The following is a 26,408-nucleotide window of genomic DNA, read 5'->3' as shown; positions in this document are numbered from 1 at the left end:
TTTCAAGCACATTCATACATGAAGGTTTTGGTTTCACTTTGATTTCCTTTCTAGGCTTTTGAAATTGAATCAAAGCTATTGAATCTACATACTTGATTACATTCCAAATTCAAGATAATATTCATAGATTTAAATTATTTTTATGTTAGATTTATCACTATCACTTACAAGCATTCTATCTTTATTTCAATTTAAGGTTAATTCCTATACTATGGTTTGATTGAGGAAAATCCCAACCCAACCCCCCCTTTAAAAAAAAAATCCCTTATTTTGCAGGTTTTTGATCTCATATTGACAAACAAGTTGTAGATATGGATTCACTTTTCATCATTTATCAAAACTAAAAAATCAAAATCAACATTGCACATTGTCATTAGGGGCTTTTGTACCCTTGATGATCCATTTTTCCCCTAAAGATCCAATTTTCCCTTGATAGTTCATTGAACAATTTTTGGGTTTTGTCCATAGCATATGTTTTAGTATAAAAAGAAAGAATCAAAACTTTTAGAGGTATTTTGACAACCCATTTTTAGGTTTTTATCTCACAAGGTATTTCATCTTCATCTCTTTTACTTCCATATACTTTGTCATTTGGTCACATCTTTACATCTCAGATCTATTTTGCATATTCTTCTTACTTAAACTCTCTTAAGGTGGAGGGAAAACATAAATAAATATGAGTTATTCATCCCTTTTGCATTAGGGTTTCAATTGATACTTCCTTTTGAAATAATCAAACGTAATAAAAGGGATGGATCTTGGTCTTCCCCCTTCTAAATGCGTTAGGGTGATTGATTCCATTTTACCCTGCACAATTGCCATGCATCTGACACTTCTTACAAGACTTAGGATATCTAATGGCATCTATCTGCATAGTAGGCCAGTAATAACCACCCCTTAGCAGCTTTTGAGATAATGTAAGACCATTAGAGTGAGAACTACAAACACCCTCATAGACTTCAACTAACACACATTCAGATTTGTCTCTCTCTAAACACCTACGAAGCATTGGACATCTAAACCCCTCCTAAACAAGTCACTAGAGATGAGGGTATAATGAGAGGTATTATGAAGGAGGTGGTTTTTCTAATTATGATTTAGGCCATTAGGAATGATGTGATTGTGAAGGAAGGAGTAAATGTTAGCATAGCAAGAAGAATCTCAACCAATGATAGTGCAAATGAAATGGTTTTTAGGGGATTCATATATTGGGTAATGTATTTCATCCATGGGGAACTCAAATCCTAACTCATACTCTAAAAAAGAAAGATAGTGCTAAATATTACAAATAATTTAACTACTAATTTATTACTATTTTAGAAAAAAAATCTCTTAATCAAGTGGACCTAACAAGTTTGTAAAGTCCTATATAGTAGCATCAACTAGTGATGTTTGTAAGTCCTTTAGAGCAATCCACTCTTTAGACAAGATCAATAAGTGATAAGGTCTAGATGATCTTTGGTTAAAATCCTCTAACAAGGTCACATTAATGATGTGTAGATAACTTGTAACAAGGTTAGCTCTTAGTTGAGCTCACTTTAGAAGAGTGAAAATTTTGGGTTGTCAGGCCTAGGTGTTTTTTCCTTTATAGGGTTTCCATGTTAAAAACCTTGGTGTCAAATGTGTCGATGTTGTTATGTTGCAAGTTGATTTAAATGTTATATTCATTTTACTATAGCTCGGTAACAAACAAGTTAATGGTCAGTAATAACTAAGTTATATTATTATTAGTCACTTATGGAAGAACAATGAATGAATAATTTTGAGTAAAGTGATTGAGAAAGTTAATAGATGATTTGAATGAGTATACACAATGATTTACTATGATGTTTATGTATGTTTTTTGGCATTGAAATTTTTTAAAAGGACTATAAGATTATTGAACCCAATTGATTCACCCCCCCTCAGTTATCTAACAACTAGTATAAGATCATAGTGCTTGGAGAAATAAGTTTAAAGGAACTCAACCTAAAGATCACAAGATGTATAAGAGAGAGGTAACATGACTGAACAAAGAGAAATTCTCATCATGGAAAGATAGAATGAAGCTACATCTATTTGGAATTGAAAATATTTTCATACATTAGTTGGAACATGAATTTACTACCCTTGTTAGTCCTTTGATTATGGAGCAAATAAATGAAAAGAGGACTCACAATAGCATGATGATTGAGATTACTTCTGCACTCAATGATGACAAGTTTGATGATATCAAGGATCATAATACTACTAAAAAAATGTGGGATAAGATGACACTTGTACATGGAGGAGATGATAATGTAAGGAGAGCTAAAGCTAAAAGTCCTAGAGGAAAGTATGATGACATCAGAATGAAGGAGGTGAGAATGTTTCTCAGTATGTAAACCAAATTAAGGAATTTGTGAGCACAAACAAAGCTCCTGAAGGAGCTACTAGTGTCTCTAAAATCAAAAGTAAAGTTTTTAAGAGCTTGTCTACCTATTTATGCCATCCAATTTTCTACAATTCAAGTAGTGAAATCTATGCCTGGTAATGTATTGACACTTGACAATTTAGTTGGTTGGTTGATTGCCTTTGAATTGAAAAATTATGAAAACAACATGGCTACAATTGGAAATGATTTGAAATCTTCACTAACCATTGGAAGTTCCAAGAAAGAAAATAAAAGTAAGGAAGGAAGTGAATCTGAATCTAAAGGTGATCTGGATAGACTTGAAGCATTGCTTGCAAGAAGGTTGTTAAGAGGTAAAGGTAAATACAAAGGTAGACTACACCTAATTTGTTTTAAAGGTAATGAACTTGGTCACTTTTCTACTCAATGTCTTGACAAGAGTAAGAGTAACATACATGATAAGAAAGATTTCTAGCATAGAAAGAACAAGGATTACAAATACAAAGGGGAAAATCCCAATGGAGAAAGGTATGAAAGTGAAACTTCCCTTATTTCACATGTTACCAAGAATGATTCATGGATTATAGATAATGGATTCTCACATCACATGATTGGTGTTCTAAGTAAGTTTGAATAATTTGAAGTAACTGATGGTGGTGGAACTGTAAAGCTAGGTATTAATGTTCCATGTATGATGAAAGATAAAGTATTACTAATGCTGAATGATAAGATTATATGTGATTATGTATATTGGGTACAAGAACTAATATATAATCTTTTGATTGTTGCTCAATTGAACAATTTAGGTCACAAGATGGAGTTTCAGAATAGAAAAGTCATAATCATTGATGATAAAGGTAATCTAATTAAGACTAGAAATAAAAATAGAGGTAGGTTATTTTACCTTCATACTACTATTGAGACATTCTTATTTGCTAAATTTGAGGATGTATGGTTATGGAATTAAAGGTTTTATCATGCAAAATTTGAGAACATGGTGAAGGCCAATAGAAAGAAAAGAGTAAGAGGCTTACTAAATCTACAAATTCCAGAGAGTGCTATATAAAAAGAATTCCAACTCATTAAGATGAAAAAATATAGTTTTTCAAGTAAAACAAACACTTCAAATGATATACTGAAATTTGTGCATACATATCTATTTGATCTAATAGGTATTGACAATTACTATGGTGACAAGTATTTCATATTGTTTGTTGATGACTATTATAGAATGATGATTATTATATTGATGAAGGTGAAATCACATGCTTTTGATATGTTCAAATGGTATAAAGCTAGATTTGAGAAAGAAACTAGAAAATCTTTGAAATGTTTAAGATCTGATAGAGGTGGTGAACTTATGTCTATTGAATTCACTAAATTTTGTGTTGAGAATGGTATTAAAAGATAGTTATTTGTACCAAGGACACCAAAAAAAATGGAATTACTAAAAGGGGAAACATATCAATTATGAATTATACAAGGATAATAATGATTAAAATAAAGGTTGCTCTAGAAATTAGTACTACAGTTTACACTATCAACCAAGTTCAATGAAAGAAAAAAAACAAATAAGACACACTATGAAATTTAGTATGGTCATGCACTAAATGTAAGTTATTTCAAAATATTTGGAAGTAGGTGTTATATTCACAAGGATCCAAGGAATGGTAAATTTGATTTTAAAGGAGATGAAGGTATATTCCTTGGTTATTCATCTAAAAGAAACACTCATAAATGTTTGAAGAAATCTACTAGCAAGATGATTGAAAGTGAAAATGTAAGGTTTGATGAGTTAATAGATAAGAACAATGTGGAAAGAAAGAAGGAACCTAAAAATTACAACAAGTTTGTATATATCTATGAAGAGGCACCTGATACATTGCTCGAGTTATAACAGAGATCCACCAAGCATCAATCAATAGCTCCCGAGTTACATAATGCTTTACTTGAGCATCAAACAATATAACTAATAGGCCAAAACTGGGACAAATAATAAGAAAGAATTAACAATTTGTATTGAAGTTTAGCTTGCTCTATTCATGTCAATTTGGGGGTGTAACCTTGTGAAAGGTGTCTAGGTAACATCCCATCAAGGGGTGTAGGTGATGAGTTGAGAGATTATGGATGCAACTAGAACACATAGAAATAAACTTGCAACAAACCAAAATAAAATTGGTGACATGAAATGTCACTTCTTTGCAATAGGAACTGTCTCTCCCTAGTGACAAGAACTATAATTTTCTAGTAATAAATTTTTTAACAGACCTAATAATTCAGAAAATAAAACTCACAAATCAAAATAAGACTATTCTACAGACCTTAAAATTACATAAGGTTTGAATGATTAATTTGATAAAGAAATAATTTCCCCAATGCATATTTGGTTTAACTTTCTACTTCATTTCTCTGATTAAATTATGACAAGAACTACACAAAAAAAATATTCTAAAATGAAACAAAAGATTTCTTTATCATACCAAACTTAATCTATTCTTCAAGCCAATCTTAAATCAAAATTATTTCATCAAATAAGAATTCATGAAATTTACATCACACAAATAGAAGCTAAAACAAAATAACACACAAAAATATAAAACATCACCGAGCTTCTAAGGAGTGGGCCCTTGCTCCTAGTCTACATGGTGACAGGAATAAAAAGCTTCGTTATGCTAGTTTGATCAAAAGAACTAAGTCTTTGTTCCACATTAGAAACTAATACTATCTTCTTCGATTAAAATCTGTAATATACAATAACCTACACTGCTGAACTACTCCTCATGTACATTATGTTTCTTATATAAGTAGCTATAAAAAATACATTTTTAAAAATAGTTTGTTGTTTCTTCCTACAACTAGAAAACTAAATAATATAATGGTCTACATAAGACCTTTACTTCTACCCATCGATTTAAAACAAGATTTTTATAACAAAATCCAAAAATAGATAATTCATTTTTGCTTCAAAGCACAAATGGTATGAAATAAATATTAATTGTATATTGAGTTGGAGAAGTTATACATTCAATTGGAAGTATCCCCAAAACAAAAACAAAATATAGGATGAATAAGAGCCAACCAAATTCATTATGAAATCTTGGTCGTAATAGAAAATTATGAAATGTTATGTGTAGAAAACTATCTATAAATTTATTTTCCTTGATCATCTGAACATATTGCCGCATGACAATTTAATTGGGCCCATTTTGCACAATACCCAATTCTCATAGTTTTGATATTTTGCCTCATTTTCCAACAAAATACAACACAAAACTGAATACCCTTGTTTTTTTGTTGAGGATGATGTAAGAAATAGGAAATGGTTTATTATTTTTATTTTCTCCAAAGTTGGAATAAATCATCCCATATGTTGAACTGAAACGGAAGCATCTAATGCAAGAGTCCATGTGGTAATAACAAGTGACAATAAGGTTTCTACATAGAAAGTGATGGGAAGCTTTCATGTTGCAAGATATATTCTTAAAGGCATAATAATGCTAATTAGTAAAAAAAAAATCAATAATTTCATTTCATTTTTTAATCCCAAAACCATATTAAATACTACTTATATATGTTGGAATTCTTTGGAATAACCGATAGGGGCGATGAATCAATTATCCAAGGTCTAGATGCACAACTAAAAATTTTCAATACTTAGTAGAACCATATCCATAAAACCTTATCATGCATGCATCCATGAGGTCATCCAATACTTAAACTTTGTAGGTTACTATCCTAGGTCAAAATAAATTTGCAAAAATGTAAACATGAAACAACATAAGAACATTCAAACAATTTGACACAAGAATTTCATGTGGAAACCCAATTTGGGAAAAACCACCAGTAACATGGTACTAATTGTTACTCTTCTAAAGTGATGCCATGTGAAAGACCAACCCTATTGAAGGTTACAATACACACTATTAAATGTGACCTAGTTAAAGGATTTCAATCAACCTATTAGGAGTTAGCCTTGTTAGAGGACTTTAGACCATTCCATTAGAATGCCACCTGCTTAAAGGATTTACAAATGACTATTAGGTCAACCTTAATCTAAAGGATCTTTAGATTTACCCTAGACTAATACAATGATTAGGAAGTAATAGTAAGGCTTGATCTGATAATAAATTACGACTCACTTGTAGATTATAGATCTTTGTTTTAGTCCTCCATTCTACTTGGCAATCACACACTTCAGTTCTGATAGCTTGTTTACCCTTCAAGCATTTATACTCTTAAACCTTCTTTCTTTGTATGCCAACTACAATCACCTCTATTTGGTCACTAAATGAAGCAATACCCTAGACTCCTTGTCTTCCTTAAGTTCTCACACATGACACTAGCTATCTCTCTAAATAGAGAATTAAGATCTTTTATCGCTTAACCACATTAGGGTTAGGTAGGATTAGCTAAGATATAATGAATCTACCCACTTTTCCATTTGGTTCATCTAGAAACTTCTTCTAAAATCTTTCTTAAATTCACCTCAGAATGGTTTTCCTTGAATTCTATGCCACCAACTCATCATATTTATCTTCCACATGCTTCACATAATTTAAGAAAATAAAATAGTCAACTCAAATTTGTCAAATCTTTGATTTAACATAGTTTACTAGCACTCGACATCAGTATGCTATTACTCAACATCTATATTGTTCTCTTGACAAACACTAATTCACTCAAAAAATAGTAAAGTTTACTGATGCTCAACATCAACTAAACTTTACTTAGCATATACTAACAATCACTCAATGTGAATTATTTTTCATCTTTGCTCGACATCTCCTAATTTTCACTTAGCTTCCACTGATCTCTTTGTTCTCTCAACAAACACTAATTCACTTGGAAAATACTAAAGTTTACTGATTCTTGACATCAACTAAACTTTACTAGGCATATACTAACAATCACTCAACTTGCATTGTTTTTCATCTTTGCTCGACTTTGACTTATTTTTGCTCAGCTTGCATTGACTGCTTGGCAAGGCTTGATAGACACTTTTCTTACTTGATCATTTTCTAGTCTTAACTTGAGTAATATTTCATTTTAGACTTTAAGTAGATAAACAATACACTATAGTATCAATGCCTTACTTGGTCTTAGTGCTTCTTTTACATACCAAATAACTCAACCTCTCTCTAGGTGCTATTGTTATTTCTTCTTTTCAAATCCTCTTTATCAATCAACTAGATGATATCTTTCAAACCAAAAAATAATTGTCTCAATTGCAAGTAGCTAGTTTGATATCATTGACAAAATAATGATTTTTCCATTACAAGTTCTTCACTTCAAAAAAATCTCATATCAACAATCTCCTACTTTGGTCTTGATGGCAAACCAATACAAACAACAATACCAAAAAGAAAAAAAAATCTTTGAAATTTCTCCCTCTATCAATGTAGTATATGTCCTTCCTTTGTATAGGGTAATGTGATATTTGTCAAGTTTTGTGATGGGGACACAATAGAAAAGGGAAATTGTATTAATTGAAAAATAAGCTAGTACATTTAGTACAGAGAAAATAAACTTCAAAACATGCCCTAAGGGCTTACAATAGCATAAATGTGGAGATAATTTCTCCTTTCAGTACCTCCTCTCAAACTCCACTCTAAACTACCTTTTACAATGCCAAAAATCTCCTAAAATAGACCTCGGAGGGTTAAGGACTAGGAGTACATTCTAGAAAGTGCTAGTAGGCATCCACCGACCAAATAGAATGTTCCAGAAGCTACGTTAGAAGTCAATGCAAATCTAGAAGAATCTAGAAATGGTAACCGAACTTTTGGGAGGCATAACTTTTGAACCATAGCTCTGATTGACAAACCGTTTACATTTTTAGAAAGCTCTCGAAGTGCTCTATAGCCCTATGGACAAGCTTCACTCATCCCTCATAAGTGAATCTCCTTTATCATGAGATTAAGTCCTATTGGTTGACTTAAAGCTCATACAAAATCTTCTCATTAAGTAGCTTGAGTCCTCTCAAGCGTTGACTGGACACATGAAAGTATCTCACTTTTTTGTAAGGCAAGAGAGAGAAGCTCATAAAAAATGGGAGCCACCATTGTCTTTCATTTTAACTCTTGTGTACATAGTTGCATTCAGACCCACTGGCATCATCCATGTGGCCCAGTAATACTTCTAGCCCTGATTGACTCCTTAGGTCTCACCAAGCATTTCCTTCACCAAAAAATGTGACATGCATCAAAATCTTTCTTTTTTCCAAGGTAAGAGAGAGACGTTCATGAAGATGCAAGAGCCATTCGATTTAAGATAGTTGGTCCATTTGTAGAGTGTATTCAATCATCCCTAAGTCCATGTGGCATCATTGGAGGCCTTTCCTTAATGATTTTTTCTTTCAGACCCTCCATGTCTGATCCATGTTAGAATTACATAGACTAATGAAAGTAATAATAATTCTTCTGACTAGACAGGTCCCACTGCATCCATCCAAGCTTAGGTCACTTCCATGTGTCAAGATCTTGCTTTTTTCACAAGGCAAGAGAGAATTTTGTGAGTAAGTGAGAGCTATTGATATCTCAACTAGAAATGTAATGAGATTTGAAATCTTTGGCCTACCATCAGACATGTTTTTACATCTCACTTTTTTTTAATGATCTCTATTAGGCCTCATGAAGATGCACTATCTTTTGGATCGTATCCCCACCTTTCTTGCAAACATACAAAGGTAGATTGGTTATGCACTAAGGTTTTAATATTGAAAAGAATGTGGACCATAGGTAGATGACTTAAAGAAAAGTTGTGAGTAACTAGGGAACTAAAAAGGGGCCAACTACATGGTATGACAACCCTTTCTTAAACATATATTAAATAGAAGTTATTTTCATGGGTTACAAACTCATGAAAAAGGAAAAAGGATGTCACTTCATGATGCACTTAAGTTATTAAAAATTTAACTTCAAGATATAAAAATTTAAGGGCTTCCACAAATTTTTCTAGGGTTTTCACTTTAGGGAAACTTTCACTTGGATAGGCACAAAAAAACCCTAGTTCAAAACAAGCACACAATTTTTTTTTTCCAATACAAGGATTTTGTGAATCTGCAAAAAATACTGCCAATAGCAGCTCTATTTGGGGATGATGAATAATTTATGTCCATGCAAGAGTCTAGAATCACTAGGAGAGAAGACCACACATTTGACAACATTTTGGAAATCACAAGGTAGAACAAAAAAACAACACATACCAAAAAGAAACAAACAAGACTATATATAAGGAAAACAACAATAGGAAGGAAAAACACACCTATACATTGTATATGTGGAATGTGGCCATAGAGTTCACACACACACACTTCAACATAGTCCTTGTATAAAAATTCATCCTAGAATTAACATGAGATTGTTCACCCAATAGGAGTCATGCAAGCCAACCTGTTGCCTTCTACCTAGAAGGGTTTTTCCTGTTTATGCTCTCAGATTTGAGGTGCAAGCAACCAGACTATTCTAGAACAAAGGATTTAAATGCAATTAAGTCTATATGAGTGTGCAATTAATCTAAAATGAAATATGCATTTAATCTAAGAACATATAAAATAAGCTAGACTATATGTATGCATATTAAAGCTAAATGATGTTAAAGCTAAAACAATGAAAAATCTATCACAAGATTGAGTCTGCAATTTGACAGCAATTCAATATCATCAAAATCCAACCTCTGTTATAAGGAATTAAGAGTCTCTTAAATAGAATTCAATTAATCCATCAACGGTTGAGATCAATTTAGACGAACGGTTAAGATCAAGAGGAGATTCAGTTAGAATGGAAACTTCCTTAAGAAAGGGGAGTTAACTGAGCTTTCCATGAGTGAAATAAGGAATTAATGGATTTCATTCCTTTTCTAATTTCTATTAACTAAAGAGTTTCCCTTTTCAAATTGAAGAGAAGATTTTGTAGATATTATTTAATTTAATAAGTAAGACATGACCTCATAAATGCTTTTTTCATTTAATTGAATATTCTAATTCAATTAATTAATAGGCATAATTATTAAATTAAATATTTTAATTCCTTAGTACATTAGCCGTAGGATATAATTTAATTTAATTAAAGTATAAATACTTCAAATTAAATCAAATCTTAATCAATAGGTTTAATGCGACTAATATGAGACAATACTTTAGGAATTAAATAAAGAGTATAATGAATGCAGATTTAGGGTTTTCTGCATTTGACAATTAAGTCAAGTAGCAACTAGCAGAATAAGAATTGCCTAGTGACATAGGACTTAGGATTGTTTGAAATAGACTAGAATTGGTGATCATAGAAATGAGCCAATTTTGGGGTTTTACATTTTTCCCCTCTTTGAATGAACCCAAGTAGAGCACCTAGATAGCTAAATTGATAAGCATTTTAAAGATTTCCTTTAGAATGAAGTTTAACCTTTAAGGATCTAGACAAAAAATCTAGATACCTGAGATTCATAGCGTTTAAAAGATCATCTCTAGAATAGAGCTTAACCTTTAAGGATCCTGACAGAACAACTAGATACCTAAAATTGATAGCATTTAAAAGATTATCTCTAGAACAAAGCTTAACCTTTAAGGATCCAGATAGAACACCTAGATACCTGAGGTTTGATAAGCATTTAAAAGATCATCTCCAGAATTGAGCTTAATATTTAAGGATCCAGATAGCACACCTAGATATTTAAGATTGATAAAAGATAGCAAGATAGAATTATGAGTCATAGAATCATCCCCAGAACGAGGCTTGATCCTTAGGAGTCAAGGTTTAGATTCTCCTGATACCTGTCCATCCAACTCTAATAATAACTATTATAAAGTATGATCAACTGATGACAAGATGAAATAGATGACAAAGATGTTAGATAGAGGAAAACAAGATTTCCCTGGTAATGAGATGCCTCAAATGGTGAGGACATAAGATGGGAACAAGATGCCATGAGAAATGAAGATTTAGATTGATTTGGAATTCAAGTTCAATGATGTAATCATCCTGCCCCCTCAGGAGCGAAATTGAAAGATGATACACCAAAAATATGATGTAAGGAGTATGTTGAGAGATAAAGCTGAGAAGAGATCAGAATGATCAGAAGAAAATTTAGAGTCAATTCAACATGATTTCAAGGTTCAGAAGACCAAGTTTGACCAAAAGTTGACCAAAGTTGACTTTTTCCAAAATAATATTTGAAAACATGAAGAATTTTGAGTTGAAAAGATTCTAAGAATCATAAAGTATCAGAAAAATGTGGACTGCACAACCGTTCAATCATGTTGGTCCCAAAATTTTAAAACGTGTTTTTTTTTAGCCACTTAAGTGTGTCAGATTTTGAATTCAATCCTGAAAAAATGGGTTCAGAGCAGCCAAAGTAGCCAAGAGGGTGATTAATCAATCATTGGTGCAGTCATTGAGAACATGATGCTTTGAACAAGCTAGCAACCCCTCATTACGGAAGATGAAAGTAGATTTTCAATTGAATCATATGTCGAACAAAGTAATGCAATACTATGCAATATGCAACTCTAAACTAGATGCAACCCTAGGTTTGGTTACCAAGTCTCAACAATTATCATCACTAAGCATATAGCCAAAAACCATAGATGTCATACAATTCTCACTGACATTGTAATCATGAGAATATGAATAGGAAATCTATTCTAGTTTTGTCAAAATTAAATGTAAGCATTCAAGACACAAGAAGCCAAAATGACCAGAACATTTATCCCTTTTGATGTAGCAAGTTAACATAAGCATCAGAGCATAAACACTAGGATGACCAGAATGTCGCTTGCATGTAGACACACCGGGCACATGAGAGATCCTTCTTATGCTAAGTAATCAATAAGTTTTCTGTCTACAAGGACCCTTGCATTTGTAACCTCAGACAAAAGCATGCTAGATATACTCATAATGGTCCATATGTTCACTTAGCAGGACAAGTATCAATATTTACTATAGCATAAAGAGTTCAACCCAACAGACAAGGAGAAGAACCAACATTATTGACATATTCATATAAAAGGAGTCAAGGTATACCCAACCATCCAATACGAGATGGAGGATCTTATAGTGGACACCCCTCTTATAGGAATATGTCAACTAATTGGAACTAAACCATGGATAGAAAGGAAAGAAAATATCATGCCCCCAATCATTACTTCTCTAGTCAGAAATGACATCATCGAGTTTCTTGAGGAGACACGATAAAGCAAAAACAAAGCAAACCAAGAAAATGCTTAGCATATCCAAATAAGTGTGTCATTTTGAGTTCAATGTTTGTCATGGGATTGATGTCAAGTGTCAATTTCCAAAATATGGATGAAATAAATCTCTTCAATAGGGTGACAACAGTAGGCAGATGCAGTCAGAATGACTAGTGACTAAGGTCAAAGAGGAATCTTCAAGGTGAAGAACCTAAAGAGGAATAAGTGATAGTAGATAGACACATCCTGAATGACTAGTGAGTGACACAAGAGAGATCTTCCATAAAGGAATCTTGGAACATGACTCAAGCAACAGTAGGCAGACACAACTAAAACAACTAGTGACTATTGCAAAAGAGATTTTATGAGGAGAATCTTGAAAAGTAGTGACAGTAGGAAAATGTAGTGAGGACTACTGGTGATTGTCGTAAAAGAGATTCTATGAGGAGAATCTTGGCAAGAGTGACACTAACAACAAATGGTAGAAATAGCCAGGACGACTGGTGACTATCCCAAAAGAGATTCTATGAGGAGAATCTTGGCATGAGTAACACTAGCGATAGTAGGCAGACCTAGCTAGGATGACTGGTGACTGTCACAAAAGAGATTCTATGAGGAGAATCTAAAAATAAAAGTAAGAAACAATAAATAGACACAGTTAGAACAACTGGTGATTGAAGCTTAAGAGATCTTCTGCGAGAGGAATGACACTTTTTCCTATTTTTCAAATTTTTGTACTTTTGTATTTTCCAATTTTTTGTATTATTACCAAGGCACCTATTGCTAGGTTTTCACCAAGATAATAGATTTTTTCAAGACTTTTTGCAATTTTTAGAAGTTTTCAAGATATTTTAAAATTTTAGAACTTTTTTAGAGATTAAAAGCTCTCAAGAAGGATTACCTTGATTTTGTTCTAGTGTCTAGCAAGGTGTAGGACAAGATGTAGTAGCAAGCTGGTGGATAAGTGGAGATGGATAGGCAAGGAGTATGAAGAAATGGATGTTACCGTTAAGGAAAGTTTTCACAAGATTACCCAAGCTAGGGAAAAAAATATAACAATATAAGCTCATGGTGTAATGAAGGGTATCATGTAAGTAATCCAAGAAAAATGAGCATGTCAAGAGATTGCTAAGAACTACATTTTCTTCTTTCTTTTGTTGATCAAGACCAAAGGGTTAACTGAATAGGATAGAATAGTTTGTTATGGAGATTATGAGTGAATGAATTTGGGAATGAGGACATATGAAGGGTAAGAAATATCATGATAGGATGTCATGGATGGAAGAATTATGCATGATGCCTATTTACTAGGTTTTCATTATGGTACTTGTCCAAGGTTTTTCTTCAAAGATATTTCTAGATTTCTTGGGTGTTTGTGAAGTGTTCTTAGATATCTTGGATTCAAGATCACAAGAATTTGATTTTTGGTTGTTATAGGAGGAAGGAAAATTTTCTCTCAAGGAGAATTTGTTCGATGATGTTTCATCTTCCTCCTTTAGTCTTTTAAGTTGAGTGCTCATTGATTGGATTTGTTGCTTCATGTTTGCAATAAGTAGCTTTTCTTCCTCACTAGGAATATTGGATTTAGCACATTTGTTGTTAGCCATTTTGATATACTATGTTTCAAGTAGTGACAACCATGTTTTAGAACATAATTCAAGTTGCAACAGTCATAGGCAATGACGAAAAGAAAAAGCTTAGAGAAGGACCACACTAGAACGTAGCCTCAAAAAAGAAAGATAAGTGTGTTGTATACTAAGGCATGAATAGTCTAATTTGAAGGCTAGAAAAACCAAAGATTATGACTATCATAACACGGTGTATGACAAGCACTAAATAATGATAACCAAGACAATAAAAAGATGAGACTAGTCAAAGTACGGGTCACAAATCTTTAGCTAAGAAAAATGCCACTATTTCGGACTATTTTTCAGACAGAGAAGTAGTAAATTGATGCAAGAAATATACTTGGTACACAGCACATATAGCTCTAATAGACTAACTTGATAGTTCAGACTCAAGATCTCGTGCAAAGATCCTCTGAGAGGTGCATGTTAAGGTACACAGGGTCGTACAAATACTCAGGATAGCATAAGAATTTTGCATGAGGATGTGCTCTAGGCCACATAAAGAAGTACAAAGTTGACAACAAAATATGGACATTTGAGGCAAGATCTCACGTAGAGATGTGCAACTATTCACGTGAGAACCTGGACAAAGCCATGCAAAGAAGTGACAAGACAAAATCTACTTGTGCAAAATTTTGAAAATTGTGTGCAAAAATGGAGACTAGACTGAAAGGAAACTTAGAATTCAAAGAGATTTTGACAGTTTTGAACAGTTTTAGATAGATTGGACAGACTAATTGGACTAATTTGTTGGACAAATAGCAAGGTTAACTCAAATTTTTTTTTAGTTTCAATCAAGGCAATTTTTTTTTGAACAAGACAATGGGAAGCAAGCAGTAGTCAAAAACAATCCCGCTGAGGACAAAGAAACTCGGAAGGACAGGGGAGTCTTGAACTTTGTTAGTTGTAGATAGATTTGGACTTGTTTATGACTTGAGAACAAACACTCTTTATCTCTAGAAACAAAAAATGGTACAGAAGGAAAAACCTTTTCCCCACAACTTATGTGCATGCATGTACCTCACATAGCCATGTCACCCCCTAGAGGGTGCCTATGTTTTTGGAATATTCAAACGACTCAATAGTATACGCTGAATGAGCACCCTTGTGGTAGGCTACAAGCATGTATACACCTTCAAACATCCAGTAGCATGCCTATAGTGAGTTCTACATGAGAGATTCTTCCCCCTCCTTGCACAAAGATTATGCCTCCTTTTGGAGGTGAATTGGGTAGCTTCTAACTAAGAGGTTTTTACTTGGCTTCCATTCAAATTAATCCGTGATGGCTCCACAAGTAGAGTTGAGATCAGTAACCCACACCAACATTTGAGAGTGCACACACTTGCTTTGCAGACTGGGGCTAATGCCAACCCATGCAACAAACAAAGTGTCCCCTTGATAAGTGATATCAAGAATCGAGGGAAAGAAATTAATCCAACTTTGGAGTCTTTCTCTCTACAAAGCATCTTGATTATAGTGAGTTGGGATCTCTGACAAAAGGAGTGTGCTCACTTAGGTCATTCCTAGAGGTTGAATCACTCCAATAGGCCCTCTAAAGGATTGACTCAGACTGGTGGTTTGAAATCAAGGGTCAAAGTTTTTGATTTCCCTCAAGGGGAAAAAGTATACTCCTCTACCTTAGTTTCTCACCCAAACACATAGAACACATTAATTACTAACTTAGCTTAATCAATCTAAACTCATCCTTCCTAAAGATTTTGATCCCCTTGAAAGGAAACCATTATCTCATCATAGAAAAGGATTAGCACAAGAGGAACACTAAGCTGCTTGCCTCCCTTGAAATACCATCTTTCAGAAGCATCTAGGTTTTTGATTGACCCTTGGTCATGACCTCCAAGTGCTGAAGATCACAATCCCCTATTCTTCTATCTTGCACCCTAAGAAGTTTACAAGCCCTAATTAGACTATGCTTAGAAAGTAGGAAAGAAGACACATTGTTTGGTGGGTTTTAAGAGTAGTCTTCGACAATCGTATCTTTGACAGCGTCTTATAGACACACAGTCAATTCATGTTTGGAGAGTTTGTATAAAGGAGTCTTCATCAAATGTCCTACAGAAAACTGTTAGGTTGTAGAAAATTAGAAAAACTAAAATAAAAATGCTTCAAAGAAAATGCATTAGTCAAATGGAAGTTTAACTATGGGAAAATAAAATTTAACTTTTTTGGTTCTTTTTTATACCCATAAAAAAGATAAGAAAACCTATGAAGACATCAAAAGTCAAAATTTATTTTATACTCTTTTTTTAAAAAAATATTATTTTGTTTGGAAAATTGAAAAAACTATCTTTTGTATTGTTGTTGCAAAATTCCATGTGAAATCATGCACAAACCCATGCAAAGAAATGATGTACACTGCGTGAAATCATGCACAAACTCGCACGAAGAAATGGTGTGCACTGTGCAAAATCATGCATAGACCCACGCAAAGTCTTTCACTAACCCATGTTAGAAAATGAGGTGTCACATGAAGACTTGCACAATAGGGCACTTTTTCACATGAGAAAGTGTAGAGATTCAGGCGAGACCCTCAAATCTTTGTGCAAAAATAAAATTTCTTGCACGAGGATTGAAGAAACTATAAAGAACAGTATGAACAGAATGATAAAAATGACAAAAAATTAAATAAATGAGGCAAGAAAACTATTTTTCTAAGCCCCACAGTGGGCTCCAGAAATGTATATGTGGAATGCGGCCTCAAAGTTCACACACGCACTTCAAAATAGTCCTTGTATGCAGATTCCTCTTGGAATGAACATGAGATTGTTTATGCAATAGGATTCCTACAAGCTGGCCTATTGCCTTCTATCTAGAAGGATTTTTCCTATTTATACTCTTAGATTTGAGGTGCAGGCAACCAGACCATTCTAGAATGAAGGATTTAAATGCAATTAAGTCTATATGAGTGTGAAAGTAATCTAAAATGAAATATACATTTAATCTAAGAACATATAAAATAAGCTAGACTATATGTATGCATATTAAAGCTAAATGATGTTAAAGCTAAAACAATGAAAAAGCTATGACAAGATTGAGTCTGCAATTTGACAACAATTCAATATCATCAAAATCCAACCTCTGTAATGAGGAATTAAGAGTCTCTTAAATAAAATTCAGTTAATCCATCAACAGTCGAGATCAATTTAGATGAACGGTTGAGATCAAGAGGAGATTCAGTTAGAATGGAAACTTCCTTAAGAAAGGGGAGTTAACTAAGCTTTCCATGAGTGAAATAAGGAATTAATGGATTTCATTCCTTTTCTAATTTCTGTTAACTAAAGAGTTTCCCTTTTCAAACTGAAGAGAAGATTTTGTAGATATTATTTAATTTAATAAGTGAGACATGACCTCATAACTGCCTTTTTCATTTAATTGAATATTCTAATTCAATTAATTAAAGTAGGCATAACTATTAAATTAAATATTTTAATTCCTTAGTACATTAGCCTTAGGATATAATTTAATTTAATTAAAGTTTAAATACTTCAAATTAAATTAAATCTTAATCAATAGGTTTAATGCAACTAATATGAGTCAATACTTTCGGAATTCAATAAAGAGTATAATGAATGCAGATTTAGGGTTTTCTACATTTGACAATTAAGTCAAGTAGTGAGTAGTAGAATAAGAATTTCCTAGTGACATAGGAATTAGGATTGATTGAAATAGACCAGAATTGGTGATCATGGCACTGAGCCAATTTTGGGGTATTACATACATAGAATCTATAGTATGCACAAACCTAACCTACTATCCGTGAAAAAACAAAATACTTCTAACATAAATCTTCAAAAACTGTCTATGTACTAATAGTTCAATAAGATCACTAGAAAGTTACTTAATGATATATGAGTCCTTTCCCCAGTTACCGTGAATCAGATATGGACCCAACCAAATAGGATCAAAATTCTCATGTTTTACTTTTGTCTTCCAATCTTGCATTCCAAAGAACAAATCATCTGGTTCAAATTTTGTGTGTGTAGACTTTCTATCAGATAAATTTTTCAATTGCAACTATAGCTTGGCATTTGGGTTGAGGCTTCTCTTCTAGTTTTATATAGTTCAATTATATCATTGATTCTATCCTACATATCATCACTGATGTCATCCTCATATTTCTAAATGAACTTATACATCCCAATCAGATTATTCTATGGAAACCTTGCATGAATTTCATATAGTAGATTAAAAGGGGCGGAGCCAATTTCTTTCTTCAATGTTACTCGATTTTCCCATACTGTCAAAGGAAACTTAGAATCTCATGCTTTCTTTGTCTCATCTAAAATCCTTTTGATGATCTTTAAGATAATTTTATTTCTTGATTCTGCATGTCCATTCCCTTGGGGGTGATATGGAGAGGAGGTTGACTTGGTTATTCCATACCTATCACAAAACCAAATATATTCATCTAGTCTGAAACACATAGAATTATTAGTGATAATATTCCAAGGGCATTCAAACCTAGTAATGATATTTTTCAAAAGGAAATCATTTACCACTTTTCTAGTTGACCTTCTAGTAGGTATAACTTCCACCCACTTTGTAAAATAATATGTATCCATTAAGATCCAATAATGCCCACCACTAGATTTGTTGGTTATCTCACCTATGAAGTCTATACCCCACTATTAAATTGATACTTGTACTTCCACTAGCTCCAAAGGTAAGTTTCCAAAAAACTTCAATTTACCAGCAAATCTTTGATAATAATCACACTTCTTTACCAACACATGAGCATCCCAAAATAAGGTAGGCCACCAAAAACCCACCCTTATCACCTTATGAGATGTGGTTTTTCCATGTAGTGACCTCCACATACGCCACTATGCATCTCAATCAAAATTTTAACTGAATTCTCTTGGACTACACACTTCAGAAGAATAACTTATGCACTTCTCCACCATAGCCTACCATTAAAAATTATGTATTTGATGGCTTGAAGTTTTAGTGCTTGTTTCTCATTATCACTCATTGTACGTGGAGCACATATATATTGCAGATAATGAATAACATCTCTATACCATTCACAAGAATCCATGTCATATATATATGGCTTGAGATCACCGTCCACTTGATTTATCTAATTTGCATCCAAATTGGATTGTGCCATCAACTTAGCCAATCCCTGGCCTCTAACAAGTTTGGTGATTTGAGTATCAATGTTAACCTCCTAAATTTGCTTAATCCACCTACAGCTTCTTCCTAACACCTCTTGTTGAGAGGAAATATCTTTAGCAGTAGCACTGGGAACAAAAGATACAATTATTGCTCCTACAAAGTAACACCTAAAATCTTTCACTACCTTTACGAGAACATATGCCTATTTCTCATTTATATCATATTTTAGCTCTACTATCTGAAGAGACTTACTAAAAAAGGTTGTAGGTTGTTCAAAACCTTCCTTATTTTTCTAAAGTAACATTGTTGCAACTATATGGAAAGTGGCAAAAGAGAATATGTACATAGGCTTATTGTAATCAAGTGTCCTAAATATAGGTGCATTTTTAATTGCATCCTTAATATTTTGGAATGGAGTTGTTGGTTCCCTATCCCATTGGATTTATTATCCTATCTTGAGCATTTTGGATATTGGTCTCCTAATCTTTGCAAATTTGGCTATAAATCATCTTAAAAAGTTGACTTGTCCAAAGAAATCTTGAATTGCCTTTACATTTTTTGGTTTAGGAATCTTATCTATAGCGGCAACCCTTTTAGGGTTTATCCTAACCCCTTCCTTGGATAGTATATGACCTAAGAGCTTACCCTCAATCACCCTAAACACACATTTACTTGGGTTAAGAGAGACACCATACCCCAAGGCACTCACAAAAATCTTCTTAAGATGTATACAATAGTCTTCTATTCTTTTACAGTACACAGTAGGGTCATCCTAGTACACCACCATTAATTTATCTATAAATAAGCAAAGGCTACATACATGGCCCTTTGAAATTTTTTTCCATCTTTGGTGATCCCAAAATAATTTTCACATACACATATTCCCCCCATTGTGTGGTGAAAGACATCTTGCACTACTCAGGTTCATCTACCAACACTTAATTTTAACCAGAAAAACTGTCCAACATGAACATTAATTCAGAACCTATCACTCTTTGTAGCATAGAATCCACATTTGGTAATCCATAATTATCCTTCAAAGAATAAATATTTAGGTTCCTAAAGTCAACACACAACATTATGTCTACATTTTTCTTTCTGATAGATACCAAGTTTGAGACACATGAAGAATGCCTGATTGGTTTTATGATCCCCCCATCCCTGAGTTTCATCAATTCCTCTTTCATCTTAGGGGCCAAGGTAGGATTTATTAGTCTCTTCTTTTTCCTAAATAATGGGGACACAACCCAAGAACCAAAATGGACACAACAGAAAGGGAAAATTATATTAACTAAGAAAATAAGCTAGTACAAATAGTACGGGAAAATAAACTTCGAAGCATGCCCTAAGGGCTTACAATAGCATAAATCTGGAGATAATTTCTCCTTTCAGTACCTATTCTCAAACTCCACTCTGAAATTCCTTTTACAGTGCTAGAAATCTCCTTAAATAGACCCTAGAGGGTTAAGGACTAGGAGTACATTCTAGAAAGTGCTAGTAGGCATCCACTGACCAAATAGAAGGTTCCAGAAGCTGCGTTAGAAGTCAGTGCAAATCTAGAAGAATCCAAAAATGGTAACCAAACTTTTGGGAGGCATAACTTTTGAACTGTAGCTCCGATTGACGAACCATTTACATTTTCAAAAAGCTCTCGAAGCGCTCTATAGCCCTATGGACCAGATTCACTTGTCCCCCATTTTTTAGCCCTTTTCAAGGTCACTTAATGCCCCTAACCTGACTTTGAAGCATTCTTAGGTCTCCAAAACACAAAAAATTGCAATAACTTTCAAACCGTGGGGCCTTTTGACCTGATTCTTTTTCTGGAATGCTCTAAATCACAATTACATTCATCTGGCCAATTCACACCTTCTAGGTCACCAAAATGATGGCCAAATTGCATGCTCCTATTTTTTTGAGATTTTCTAGCACACTGATAGTTGAACTATGAGAGTTGGAACCTTTATTTGACCCAAATGGGTGTCCAAAAATGAAAACACATGAAACAGAAACTAAGTCTAAGTACATTTTTTGGGTGACACAAGATTGCCCTTATACCTCTGGATGCTCCTGCATCACTAAATAGTTTAGTATTTTCTTTAAGAGAAATGACATGTTTAAATAGATCTCCCCTATAATCCTTTTGAGTCATCATATGAACATGCAAAGACATGTTTGTATTTCCTTAACAAGTCAACCAAAGATTTCCTTAGAACAGGAGATAATTTCTTTCTTATATATAATTTCTTTGGGGATTCAGCTATTCCCATATTTATTTATTCCAACTCCTCTGACTTCTTCTCTTTAACCTCTTCTTGTAGCCAATCGTGGCCATCAAAAAGGATTTCCAGGACAACTAAGCCTTTAGGGACCTTGTTAGTCTTAATTTTTATGGATCTCATTTCCAAAAGTAGTATCCTTCCCATCTATGGTCTCAACAAAGGTACTATAGTCCAACTTTTATCCATAATAATTATCTTCACAATTTAGGAAATTTAGAATATCTAAATCATCTTGAAATACCTACCAGCTTTCAATATTTTTAGGAATTGAAGCCCTAATTTGCACCTCAACTTTGGAAGGTAGGATTTATTAGTCTCTGCTTTTGCCTAAATAGTTTAGCATTTTCTTTAAGAGGAATGACATGTTTAAATAGATCTCCCCTATAACCATTCAAGTCATCATATGACCATGCAAAGACATGTTAGTATTTCCTTACCAAGTCAATCAAATATTTCCTTACAATAGGAGATAATTTCTTTCCTATATATACTTTCTTTAGGGATTTAGCTATACCCATATTTATTTCTTCCAACTCTTCTAACTTCTTATCTTTAACCTCTACTTGTACCCTATCTTGGTTATCAAAAAGGATTTCTAGGACAACTAAGCCTTTAGGGAACTTGCTAGTCTTAAGTTGGATGATCTCATTTCCAAAAGTAGTATCCTTCCCATCTATGGTCAAAACAAAAGTACTATAGTCCAACTTTTATCCATAATAATTATCTTCACAATTTCGGAAACTTAGAATATATAAATCATCTTCAAATACCTGCCAGCTTTCAATATTTTTAGGAATTGAAGGCCCACTTTACACCTCAACTTTGGATACTCTTGTAAAAGTGATGTCATCATACTTAATGGTTTCATTCTAAGAAGATATGCCATCTTACTATTTGTTCTATCCATCCATGCAATCCCAAAGGCATCAAAGGATTCAATTTTATCCCATACATCATTCATATATTGCTTTAGCCTCTTATTTTTTTGATGCATATGATTTCCTAATCTATGATACTACAATCTTAGTATCACCAATCATATACAAGTATTTTATACCATGTTTAACAGCTAATCTTAAACCTAGGATGACTGCTTCATACTCTAAAATATTGCTTGTGCATGTAAAATCCCAAGTGGAAGAGTATCTAAAATTTTTCTTCTTTGGTGAAATAAATACCACTCTAGCACCAATCCCTCTTTTTTTAACTTGCACCATCAAAATACATAGTCTACAGTTCTCCATTTTTAGAGATTTTTTTACTTCTTGTGTAATTAGTGTAGGTACCTCTTCTTTCTCTAAGACAATTACTTCTACCCTAAAAGAATTTATATTTGTGTCCAAGAAACAAGTTGCATTATTATCCACATTTTCCTCAATCATATGAGTGAGCCTTGGTTTCCTATCTATTTTGATAGCTTTTTTATGAATATGAAATGTACTAAAAGATAAATCACACTATAAACTACCGCCCATGGAAATACTCCATATTCTAGATAACAACATACCATACTGAGGTGGAATATCTACTACCAACACACTTATAGTCATGTCTTTGTCTGGGTATGATACTGATTTGTAAGGGAGTACACTAATGGTTCCTATGATTGGAACTTCTCTAGAATATAAAGCACAACACCTCCCTTGTTTAGTGTCTACCTTTAGGCCAAGAGACTCCATTATCTTAAATGACATAACTATATTTGAGGCACCATAGTCAATCATACATTTCATTACCATTTTTCCATTTATAATCAAACTTAAGAAGAAAGGGTCAATGTTTTCAATATATGTTGTTGCATAATTATCAAGATACACTAGGGGAATTTGAGACACTACTCCTTCATCCTCCTTTTCTTTGGGTGGGTTTTGTATCTTTTCCCCTAAAGTCTTACTATTTTTTAATTGTACTACCCTTTATAACACCCCCTAACCATGCTAGGGATTTAATCTTATGCTCATCTACTCTAAAAATTTTAGATAAGGGAACTTTTACAATAATTTGTGACAACATGGATAACATATATACATGGGTTATTCTCTGTAGGGCTTCAATGCAATGGTTGGGGAGTAACTTCAGTTGGAGGACATCCCAGTTATACCTGAGCTATAAAGGCAATTTTTGTGAATCTTGTAAAGGTCGGACCTTCTTTGTTTCTCTATTATTGCTCTGCAAATTTTTAGTGTAAATTCCCCTGTGCCTTTGAACTACATGATTTTTTGTCTTATCTCCTTTAGCCATTGATATGAAAGTGCAAGGACTCTTTTGCCTCTTACCGATGTTTTGTAGAGATCTATGATCTACATGACTGTATCTCCTTGGCCTATGAATGATAATATAAGTGAATCTCTCCTTCCTTGTGTCATTAATCTTGGTCTTCTGATCTGCATGTGATTATTAGGTTAAAGCAAGTTTGAATGTGTATATCCTTAGTTTTATCCTGGTTCAATAGTGTATATATGGGTAGAGTTTGGTTCGAACACTCTATTTTGATGCATCACCTCCTTAGATTAGATTAGGTAGATTTTCTTTCATGCTCTCCTTCTCCCCTTTCTTCTCCAAGAGTAGTTAGGTGCATCCTGATAGTAAGAGGAAGTCGGCCTTCTCTAGAGACTCAACCTCACAGTTCAAGTTCCACAGCTTGGAGGTTGTTTTCATGTTTCACTAGGTTGTCATCATGCATAGGCTTTGAACAAGGGTGTGAACCTAAGTGACAACAATACCCTCAAGCCTCCCTTGGTTCTAACTCTTTTGACATGCTTGTCTCCTTGAGGCTCTAACTATTCTCTCAATATTTTCTCTCCTCTTTCTTCTTGGGGCAGCATGTCAAAGGATTTTAACAACATATTTAATCCTTTAGCATCCTCTATGAATGTGATCTTTGATGCTTTTACTTTGTTGAGTTTTTCATTCATTTTATGATACACCTATAAAAAATTCTTAAGTATTATGCTTAGCTTCTAAGCCCATGTTTTGGCATCTAGTAACTGATCATATGTTTGGTCCTCTTTATGAATATGGTCTTACAATTCCTTAAAATAATGCCATATTCTCTTCTTTTTCTTCTAGAAATAAATTTCATCATCATTAATGATGATGTCCTATGGGAAATCAAATTTACACTTACTCCTTGGTGTTATTTTTATCTTTTTCATTAGCATCTGATAAAAGCCTTCTATATCATTCAATCTCTTGGAACTAACATCCATGAAGTAATGTTTGAGTAAATGATACAACTCCTTCTCTCCTCTTATCATTGCAAAATAATGAAAAAATTTGAGATCTAGGAAAAAGGTCCCCTTATGGGTCTTTTTTGGGAAGTCAGTATCCTAAAGCATATCAATCTACCTCATGACTTCCAAAAATCCAATCCTTAAAGGAACATATCTAAGCATCACAAGAGGTCTCCTTGGGAAACTACAAACTTTGATAATAGTTGTGTGAGGGTAGAAATAAATATCTCTCCATTGGTGAGATATCTTTGGCTTAACATTACAATAAATTGGTCTTAATAATTCCTATAAGAAGTAAGGAAAATCTCTAAAAAATGGAAATATTGTCCTTCTAAGAGAAATTCCAAACTAATTTTCAAACAAATTAAAACTAGGCTGTCCCCAATCAATTGATAGGATAGTTGACCATAATTGCAGTGGTAATGTATTATTATACCTTTCAAACTCCATATATATATATATATATATATATATATATATATATATATATATATATATATATATATATATATATATATATATATATATATATATATATATATATATATATATATATATATATATATATATATATATATATATATATATATATATATATATATATATATATATATATATATATAATTATAACACCACAATTTTGAATTCCTAAGCACATCTACATAGTTGACTTACTAAAATTTCCTCTATTTTTTAACCCTAAAACCCAGTATAGAGTAGTGTGTGTATTCACCAATATATCATCATAGTACTCTACATTATTTACAATGTATGAGTGTTTAAAATTTAAGGTAGGTTAGGTTATAGAGAGAGGAGGGGTGAATCAAGAACCAATAAAACTTTAAACTTCACCAATTAATCCTTCATATATTATTATGATCTAATTGCATGTATGAAATAATGAAAGTAATAAAATTCATAACACTTTGACACAAGATATGGTGACCTAAAAACATTCCAAATTGAAAGTAATACTAGGGTGGAGATGATACCCACAAGATTTAATACCTCAGTATGTTGGCTCATTAAGCCTTACAATTCACCACTTCTGGTGATCTGCCCTATTAGGAGCAATAAGGATTTTTAGGTCCACCTTGTTAAAGGATTCACAAGCATACAATGAAGTATGCAATATGTTAGGAGATTTAGCAAAAGACTATTAAGTCCACTTGGTTAAAGGATTTGACTGATGCACCTGTTAAGATGAATAAATGGCTGATCTTTGATCTACAACTTTGATTTGCTAAATCAGATTCCTTGAATTGCAAAAATCACCTTACTGTGATAGATAAGTATTTGCTATACCATATACTACTTGTAGCCTTCTTTAATTCACACTCATTTGCTTCTTTCTTGTTCTCATACTTATACTTAATTTATTTGGATATGACACAATACATTACATATATATCAATCTAATTAATTACCTTCTAGAGTTAGCTAAAATACCAAATTCAACATAATTCACAATGTTGGCTAATTTTTGTAACTTAGGTTTTAAAGAAAAATTCAATGATGTTCAGATTCTCAACAAATACTGTCAACACTTGGTATCTTCTGCTCTACTTGCTCCAAAAC

The sequence above is a fragment of the Cupressus sempervirens genome, chromosome 3 (genome assembly GCF_028749045.1).
Source record: "Cupressus sempervirens isolate cs-2001-9-10 chromosome 3, ASM2874904v1, whole genome shotgun sequence".
Lineage (NCBI taxonomy): Eukaryota > Viridiplantae > Streptophyta > Pinopsida > Cupressales > Cupressaceae > Cupressus > Cupressus sempervirens.
This window is presented reverse-complemented; position numbering follows the sequence as displayed.